Raw genomic sequence first — 9,715 nt, 5'->3', positions numbered from 1 at the left:
TGGGATATATCCAAGCCATCTTGTGCCATTTCTGTTCAGTTCAACAGATCTGATACAAGAGATGGTCCCAGAGGATTATGCTCAGAGAATAGGAATCAATTCCTTCTCAGAATATGGGCTCCAGAAAGTAAATTTCCTATTAAGTTTATATGTGCCATATTTTGATTTGTGTATCAGGCAGACAGCAAAAATAATAATATTGCCTAGTAATAACACCTAGCAGTTATACAGTGCATACGCAGAAAGCAATTTCCAGGAAAACTAGTAATGCATGGTTAATGAGATTCAGATATACAGACAGATTCAAGAGAGAGAATATCCCATAATGAATGTTAATATAATCCCATAAAGCAGATGATTCTTTGCAGAAATACAGGAGAAGTTAAATGCTTGTCTTCTTAAAATAAAAACTCAGAGATGAAATATACAGCTGAATTGCTTATGACAACTTAAATTTAACAGCAATTCATTTATTTTAGAATAGATAGGATTCCCATACTTTTCATATCTTTGAAGAAAGAGCCAAACAAACTTTAAAAAATCATCTTTCTGATGGTGCAACCCATAGCAAATGGTCACTGGTCAGGAATATATTGATCTGAATTCATCAGGGCAAATTTAGACAGCACTACCATGATGCAATTGTTTTAGGCAGATGGTTCCTGGGACTGGTGGTCAACACTGAATCCCAGGGTGGAATTTTTTTCTTTTTTGGCCTGAGGTCTGTATTTCCTCATGGTCAAACTTTTGGGGACCACATCTCAGTGGTGGGCAGGGCTGGAGGCAAAAACTGGGTGGGACCAAAAGCTAAAGAGCAATGGGTCTGACTCTTACTTTAGTACAGTAGACTACATTCCACCATACAAAAACCAGAGGTTTCTGCACCCACATAAACCTCTATATTTATGCCCAGGCATACAACAGGCATTACTCCAGTTCATGGTGCTGGAGGGGACTCTTGAGAGTCCCATGGACTGCAAGAAGATCAAACCTATCCATTCTGAAGGAAATCAGCCCTGAGTGCTCACTGGAAGTACAGATCCTGAAGCTGAGACTCCGGTACTTTAGCCACCTCATGAGAAGAGAAGACTCCCTGGAAAAGACCCTGATGTTGGGAAAGATGGAGTGCACAAGGAGAAGGGGATGACAGAGGACGAGATGGTTGGACAGTGTTCTCGAAGCTACCAGCATGAGTTTGACTAAACTGCGGGAGGCAGTGGAAGACAGAAGTGCCTGGCGTGCTCTGGTCCATGGGGTCACGAAGAGTCGGACACGACTAAATGACTAAACAACAACAACAACTCCAGTTCAAGAGCACATTCAAACTTGTTTGAGGGGAGGGGAGAGAACAGGACTGGCATGAGGTGTGTGGCTTGGGTAGATGTGAGTGGCCAGGAAAGAGTCACAAGGTACAGATGGAAAGGACTATTCAACTCCCAGGTCTGAGGTTCCCTATCCCTGCTAACCTTCAGTTTCCATATGCTTAAAACATTCATTTTGCAAGTATGAGAACCTCAGCTCCGGAGGCCAAATGCAACCTTTGGAACTTTGACCAGGCCACACCCCTTCTCTCCAGGCCATACCCACTGCTAGCCCTGTGAGTTTTTGTCTGGCGAGATTGTGTCTGATAATGCTTCTTTGCTTTCCTGGATGATCAATAATGATGGACATGTGAGTAAATCAGCATTCGTATCTCTACCCACTTTTGCTTCTGGTTGCATCCAGCTCTGGCATGTTGCTTCAGTAGTCTGTTTAGAAGAGGACATGGCTCCTGGGCTGAAAAGGTTTCCTCATTCCTGCTTTGGGATTTCTATAGAGCTGATTCCGAAGGTGCTCAGGCAGAAAGTGACATAGTCTTCAGCTGCCCCCAAAATGCCAGGACTGTCATGAAAATCCTTAAGCCATGACGGCTTCTCACTTTGTCACACAGAGTCCCAAGCTCCCAAGGGGCCTTCCCTTCAGTACAGCGTTCCAACGTGTTACTGGAAGTTCAGATCTGTTCATCTCCCAACACATTTCTTAGATCTTTGCCTCCCATTCCTTCTCTCCCCACTCAATATGGAGCCACTTCCTGTTTTTATGAAAACAAGATCTGGATCATGTGAATGTCCCTAAGAAAGTCTTTCACCATTTCCCCTCTCAGTTGCCCAATCTCCCATAAACAAAGCAGTGGGTGGGGAAGCAAAGGCATGAGGCCACTGCCATGACTGTGAAGGGCATTGTTATAGTTATACTTGGTTCTGACTTGATTTGTTCAGCTGCTACATCTGCATCCCTGCCCTGACCTCAGAGGAGGAGGAGGAGGAGGTGCTGGATGGTGAGAGGTGGTGGAAGCTGAAGGCTGGCCGAAGCTGAAACATGGTGCCAAGGTGGTGACCCTGAAGAAGAAAGTGGCTGCGCTGTAGGTGGAGCTGGGCGCCTGCCAGAGCTGTCTGGAGAGGGAGGAGATGCTGTACCTCAAAGCCCAGGCCAGCATTCCTATTTTCATCTGAGGAATGTTTGAGGGTATGAAGTGAAGGAGATAAGGAAAAAAAGAAACTGAGGAAGAAAATGGACAGGACTTGTAGAAAGACCTGCAGAATAAAAGCAAATAATAAAGGTCTGTGTGCATTTCTCACATCTTGACCAGTGTGACCCGAGCTTTTTAAAACACAAGCTACAGATGGGTGCTATTTTCCTGCCTCCAATCTGCATTGAAAATGAGCTCCAGGTATGACCTTTTGCTTCAGGAGCAAGTATGTCTAAGGCCAGGACCATTTCGATCCCCTGTCAATCAGTCTTAAGTGGTTTTTATTTACTCTAGACATCCCATTAGGCAATGTGAATTGCAGCATTTATTTATTTTCTCCAGGTAATGAATTCTTGGCCCTCTCTCAAAGAGGAGAAAGAAAAAAGTTACAAGAACCCTTTAATGAGATTAATCTGAACTCTAATTAACAGCAATAGAAAACTCCAGTGTACTTGACAAAAATAGCACCGGAATCGTTAACTCTAGACATCGCTAAGTGTGTGCGTGTGGGTGGGAAAATCCAGCTGAGATGGCAGGACCTTTAAGCCTGGAAATGGACACTGAGGAAGATTAAACCAGCCAGGCATTGGGGGTGGCATGAGGGTCAGTCCAATATTTCTTTGTGGAAGAAAGGTGATGCTTAGAGAGTTGCCCTGAACATTTTTGCTGGCCTTACTGAAATTCTCTTGAGTTCCTTTTGAAGGTTGGATTGCCTTTAGCAAATGTCAGTTATTACCTAAGTCCCGTTAAGTTAGTTGTTCCATGAGTGGCAGAGTGGCACCGCAGTGACAGACCCAATTCACCCCACTTGCAAGTGTTCAGTGAACACCAGAAAAGATCACTCAGATATGTAGCTGTACACTTGGATAGCTCTATCCACAGTTAGAAACCCTGCAAAGGGGGGCATTTTTCAGGGGTTCAAATGAAGCACATGGGTGAGGAGGAGGAGAAGGAAGAGCATGACTGGGGATAGCTCTAGTATCAGGACTCAGCTCAACTGTGACGTATAGAGTAGGAATTTATAGTTCATACCATCACACAGCTATGAAGAAAAGAAGAAATTACTGTGCAACACAGGCCAAGAAAGCCCTTTTTACACCAGTAGTGAGTTATAAAAGCTTGGACTTGATAGCTGGTCTGAGCAATTGGGAAATTAATGCTTGGCGGCCACAGCTAGACTTTCCCCCACTCCATCTTTGTTTTGCCAGAGTGGGCACCTAGGGATAGGTGTTATCCACCCTACTTGCAAATTTTATTTAAATTCATTTCCTTGGGTGTTTCTCAGGTGTTTTGCCAGAGGAGGAACCCTGTTATCTGGTGACAGTCAAGAATTGTAGCTAAAGTATCTTCAGCTAAAAATGTATATTGTATTTTCTATAGGAGCCTGCAACTTCCCCAATGGGAGCTGAGAAGAGAGGTGGAGCCAAGACATTTGAAACACAAACCAAAGCCTCAAAAGTCTAAATTCTTCATACAGGGGAGGAGGGAGACAACTGCAAGTCTTGCCAGTTCACCACTGCCACCACACTCAGGAGAGAACAATCTCCACTGGATACCTCAATACTTCTTTGAGTTGAGTGGCTTTGGTGTTGTCCGGCCGTGTCACCATCATCTCAGTCAGAACTGAAGCCTGCCTTTCCTTAAAGCTAGATTTGTCTCTTCCCTGCTTCTGTGAAGACAACTGGAACAGGGTTCCCTAGTCCCCTGTGAAGAGATATTGATTGTTGAACCACTCTTGAGAATTGTAGCTCTGGGAGGGGATTAGGGGCTTCCTTCAAATAATTCTCAGTACCTTTAACAAACCACAGCTCCCAGAATTCTCTAGGGGAAGCCATGACTGTTTAAAGTATTTTAAATATATGGTGTGAACGTGGCCTATATGTGCCTAAGACTTTGCCTATTTGCAAAGCCCCATTAACAGTAATCTTTCCATCTCTCAAGCTTAACAAAAAAAATTTTTTTTATGGAATTCAGCCAAATTTTACTCAAAGCTGACAGAATGAAATTAATGGACCCTAGCTTAGTGATGTCCATTAATTTCTGTGGGTCTACTCTGAGTAAAAATTGGTTGAATACCACCCAATGGACACAGTCTACCTTCTATTGGAGTCAATGACAAAAGTCCTATCCAATTTTTTATTTATTTAAAAAATGCTTTGTCTCTAGACACTTACTTCTGTGGTATTAATCCCTGGCAAGTTTGTTTATTCTACAGACTCCTGTAAGAGGACATTATCAAAAAAGTTCCTAAGGGTAACAACACAGCCACAACCTTGCACACCTCAATTTTCTACCTTTCTTGGGAGCAGGAAGATAGCTGAACTCTGGTCTCTCAATTATAGGCAAACAGATGAGACACGGCTTGAAAAAGATGACTGTGCTTATTTCACGGGCCTCCCCTTCAGGATATCACAGGGATGAATCCATTTATAAGCAACTTCCTCCACTCTTTTTATTTTCCACATAATTCATGGAGATAAGGAGCTGCATGAAGATATAATAGTCCGCCATTAGGATGGATTCAATCAGCTTTTCATATGAAGATTGCTTTGACATTACCAGCCAAATGTAGGTTTCATTTAATTTGGCACTTCATAAGGTTTGCTGGAGGAATGAACATAGCATTGGAAGAAGGAAGTTAGAAAGCTAAACAAGTATTTCATCTTGCCGGCTCATTAACTCCAAAATGAGGAGGTACCGTGATTGGTCATAAAGGTGTCTCGAAGGCCCCCAAAGCCACAAGGCAGTAACTACAATTAGTTTCTCTTCAAAGAAATATACGAAGGAGATTATGCGCCGAACAGTAACGGCACCCAAATTGCAAATGTACCTTCAGAACTTTGGCAGCCTTTACATTTGAGTGCCATTTGCAGGATATAGACTTATAAAGCCATGGAAATTCAAAGCAGAAAAGTAGTGTGTGTGTGTGGATATATCTTTTGCAGAAGCATCTGTTCATTGCTCTAGTGATTTAAAGACCTGGACTACTGCTTGCTGGGACAAGGAGGGGCTACTACAAACTTGAAACATTCCCTGATCTCACCGCTTTGCCCCCCACTCACATAGTATTGCTGCGTCTCCAAACTGCCTCCCACCTTCCTGATTGGGTAAACATGTGGAGGAAGTGAACAACCCTAAGAAGATCATAAATATGCAGGAAACACAAATAATAGCACTCCATTACAATAATAAATAATAATCACCAATAGCAACCGGGGGGGGGGGGACATGAGAAAACAGCATCAATGCATGTCACAGAAGGCATGTCCAAGGAGAACTCTCTTCACCTTCTCCCTGAACATGCTAAGGGGCAAAGGGATCTGAACTATTCAGGGAAAAAATAAATCTATAACCTGGGTGCCAACGTCAAAAAGACACAATCAAGTACCCTCACATTCTGCACTTCACATGACAAAGGAATGGGGGGAAAAGCACATCTCCTTATGATCTTAGTATACCATAGGCTCTGGAAAGTGGACGTGATTCTTCAGACATCCTGGCTTCAAAGATGGAAACTAGCACCTTGAATGGGTAACAGCCCATGCAAGGAGATCAGAAATGAATGGAGGAGGTTTCTTCCAAGCAATTCTGATTTCTTCCTTTGAGGAATCTCTGTCCAGATTCTTTTCTTTGGTTTGGTGGAACACCCCCCACTCAAACAGAGTGCCTGATGTCTTGAAGAAGAAGAAGAAGAAGAAGAAGAAGAAGAAGAAGAAGAAGAAGAAGAAGAAGAAGAGTTTGGATTTGATATTCCGCCTTTCACTCCCCTTCAGGAGTCTCAAAGCGGCTAACATCCTCCTTTCCCTTCCTCCCCCACAACAAACACTCTGTGAGGTGAGTGGGGCTGAGAGACTTCAAAGAAGTGTGACTGGCCCAAGGTCACCCAGCAGCTGCATGCGGAGGAGCGGAGGCGCGAACCCGGTTCCCCAGATTACGAGACTACTGCTCTTAACCACTACACCATACTGGCTCTCTTGAGCATGATTCATGGAAAATCATTAACATATAAATATGATTAATACTTAAGTATAAGCCATACTTGATATGAGCCTGCCAACTACAGGAACCAAGTGGCCATGAGCTAGGTTTGATGGGTTAAGGAGCAGTGTCTCAATTCATGGGAGATGACAGCACTTCAGCACCATATATGAAAAAGAGGTGACAGTGAATTCTTTTTCTCTAGACTCAAGGAAAACAACACCCAAAGGGCTTCTGAGAATGCTGGTTGAATCCAAGCAACACAAGGAACAGGGTAAGGAGACTGTTATTCCCCACCGAGGTCCTTGACCTTTTTGCTCTTTGGTTTCTTCAACACCTCACCCTTGGCCTCCTGGCCAGTCCTAGGAGGCCTTGTCCCGCACGTCTCCCTCACTCCTGGAGGGACATATCAGCCTAGAAAATTGTCAGAGCCAACCATGCACACATCTAGAGCTGAACCGGGACTCTGAGGAAAGGAATTCAAGCATTACAGCCACAGAGGGAATATGACAAGCAAAGCAGCTGCATATATGGACAGGAGAGTATTTTGAACCAGTCCAATTTAGGTGACTTTAATGCAGGTACTTTGCACAGATTTAGGTGTCTTCAAACATCCACAAACATTCTGTCTTCTTAAGGAGCTTTGGAAGATGCTGAAGAAATTGTCAGGTAAAACCAACCCACAGCTGCCTTAATCAGTTTGGGAGGATAGTGCTGGGCACCATCTTTGATGTTGGACATTGTTTTGAGAAAGTGAGCATTGGGAGGTGTTGGCTAATGGATGATCTGCATGTAGTCAGTCTTGAAAGCTACACAGGCTATCTAAAACATTGGATGGTATGGGCAGAGTTTCTCTGAAGCTCATGCATGGACTGATCAGCCGCGGGGTCGTGGAAACTGAGTCTACTTGGGGGAGTCACTTCGCCGCTTCTTGAGGGCTTCCAAGTGGCAGATTGAAGTGCTTGCTTGGTATGTATACATTGCTTGCTGTTTTAGAATAAAATCTTGAATTTTCTCTGTTTTGTATTGCTTCTAAATCTCATTTTAAAAGAACCACCTTGCCTTTGGCAAGACAGATGTCCCTAATTTCATTGGAGGGTATGGAGTTATGTGACCAAGAAAAGGAGATAAGTAACTATACACCCTTTAGAAGACAACTAAAGGCAGCCCTATACAATGGCACCTCAGGTTACAGACACTTCAGGTTACAGATTCCGCTAACCCAGAAATAGTACCTCAGGTTAAGAACTTTGCTTCAGGATGAGAACAGGAATCGTGCTTCAATGGAGCGGCAGCAACAGGAGGCCCTATTAGCTAAAATGGTACCTCAGGTTAAGAACAGACCTCCAGAACGAATTAAGTTCTTAACCCGAGGTACCACTGTATAGAGATATTTTTCCAGTGTTTAATTATGTTTTTATAAATGTTTTATAAATGTTTGAAGCCGCCTACAGTGGCTGGGACAACCCTGTCAGATGGGGGGGGGTAATAATAATAATAATAATAATAATAATAATAATAATGGTATAGGGACCCCTGACCGTTAGGGCCAGTCGTGGCCGACTCTGGGGTTGTGGCGCTCATCTCGCTTTATTGGCCGAGGGAGCAGGCGTACAGCTTCTGGGTCATGTGGCCAGCATGACTAAGCCGCTTCTGGCGAACCAGAGCAGCACACAGAAACACCGTTTACCTTCCCGCCGGAGCGGTACCTATTTATCTACTTGCACTTTGACGTGCTTTTGAACTGCTAGGTTGGCAGGAGCAGGGACCGAACATTGGAAGCTCACCCCGTCGCGGGTATTTGAAACACCGACCTTCTGATCGGCAAGTCCTAGGCTCTGTGGTTTAACCCACAGCGCCACCCAGTGGCGTAGCGTGGGGGGTGCAGGGGGGCCGGCCGCACCGGGCGTGCTCGCACTCACAGCTCTCTGCCCCTACCTGGCTCACTCTCTCTCTCTCTCTCTCACTGCAGTGCTGGCTGTGCGAATCCGATCCGAGCCGCCGGGTCGCCGCCCAATGTGGAGGGGGGGGGGTGCCAGGCATGCGGTGCGGTGCAGAGAGCAAGCGAGGGACTATCTGGGGGAGGGACAGTGCAGCAGGGGGGGGCGCAAATTACTTGCCTTGCCCCGGGTGCTGACAACCCACGCTACGCCACTGGCACCACCCGTGTCCCTAATAAAAATATTAGGAAGTCCCTATTTTCATTGGAGAAATGTTGGAGGATATGTACACCAGGGGTCCATCTTCTCCTGCACCTTGTTCTCACAGTGGCTTCCCAGGTGCCTATGGGAAGCTGACAAGCTGCATTTCAGCCCAACAGCACCCACTGCTCCTGCAGTTTCAAGCACCTGTTACTCAGATACAAACTACTACCAGTAGAGGTTACCAGTAACTTCAGCCTACTGTAAGGCAGGGGGCACCGAGACTTCAGGGGCAGGCACCTTCCACTTACCTGCTCATATCCCTTCGAAGAGTTTATCTTCCCTTGTCGCTGTTAAATCTCCTTTTCATGCACATATAGTGGCAAAGGGACCCAGATCCCCTCCTCTTTCGAGAAAAGTCAAAGTTCTGAAGTTTAAAGCCATCGCGCACATCAGACTCAGCTCCTTGTACGCAACTTCTAAAGGGGTTCCAAGCAGCCGAGTCACAGAGGTGAGCGGTATAACTGGTGACGGCTTTAACTCTAAACGCTCGTGCCTTTGTCACTTTGTCAGAACACGGGCAGAAATGAATCGTAGCGCTGCTATCGATGTGACAGAAGGGACAGAGGACAGCACATCTATTTCCTTGTGTTAAATGAAGAGGGAGAATTTCAGAAAGCCCATATTTGCACTGGGGGAAGGGGAGGGAGTGAAAGGAAATGGCCTTTTTTTGGCCTCCCACTTTACATGAAAGGGTTCTTTCTGTGCGGTTTGCTTTCTTCATTATCCGACAGCATTCCCCCACAGCGAACAGAAGTGAATGACAGGCTACTCTGGAATGCTTGAGGCCACGTGAGAAACAGAAGTGGAGGAAGGAGGCAGCAGCAAAGCAATATTTTATATTGTGTTCTTTCTAGAGATGGTTGAATCAGCCTCCTTCTGGGTTCTGTCACTTTGCATACGCCTCTTCTGTCCCATTCCTGCACTGAGCAGCAATTGCGTTTTATTTTTAAATCCATATGGAAATTCAAATTTAGACCCATGTTTAACTGTTTTCTCTCAAACCCAAGCATTTCTAAAGGCTTTT

General features: G+C 45.0%; 1 long non-coding RNA gene across 1 annotated transcript; it reads right to left on the bottom strand.

Annotated features, from left to right (window-relative positions):
- Nucleotides 1-3,961: 3,961 nt before the first annotated feature.
- On the bottom strand, nt 3,962-9,030 carry LOC310681739. Its single transcript, XR_014513569.1, has 3 exons — nt 8,940-9,030; nt 4,804-4,993; nt 3,962-4,213 (listed from the first exon to the last, which is right to left on the bottom strand). It is a non-coding gene; the product is annotated as an uncharacterized lncRNA (long non-coding RNA).
- Nucleotides 9,031-9,715: the final 685 nt, after the last annotated feature.

Source organism: Podarcis tiliguerta (genome assembly GCF_965153285.1).
Source record: "Podarcis tiliguerta genome assembly, chromosome: 7".
Classification (NCBI taxonomy): Eukaryota; Metazoa; Chordata; class Lepidosauria; order Squamata; family Lacertidae; genus Podarcis; species Podarcis tiliguerta.
Note: the sequence above shows the minus strand (reverse complement) of the source record. Positions and strands in the feature narration are given on the sequence as shown.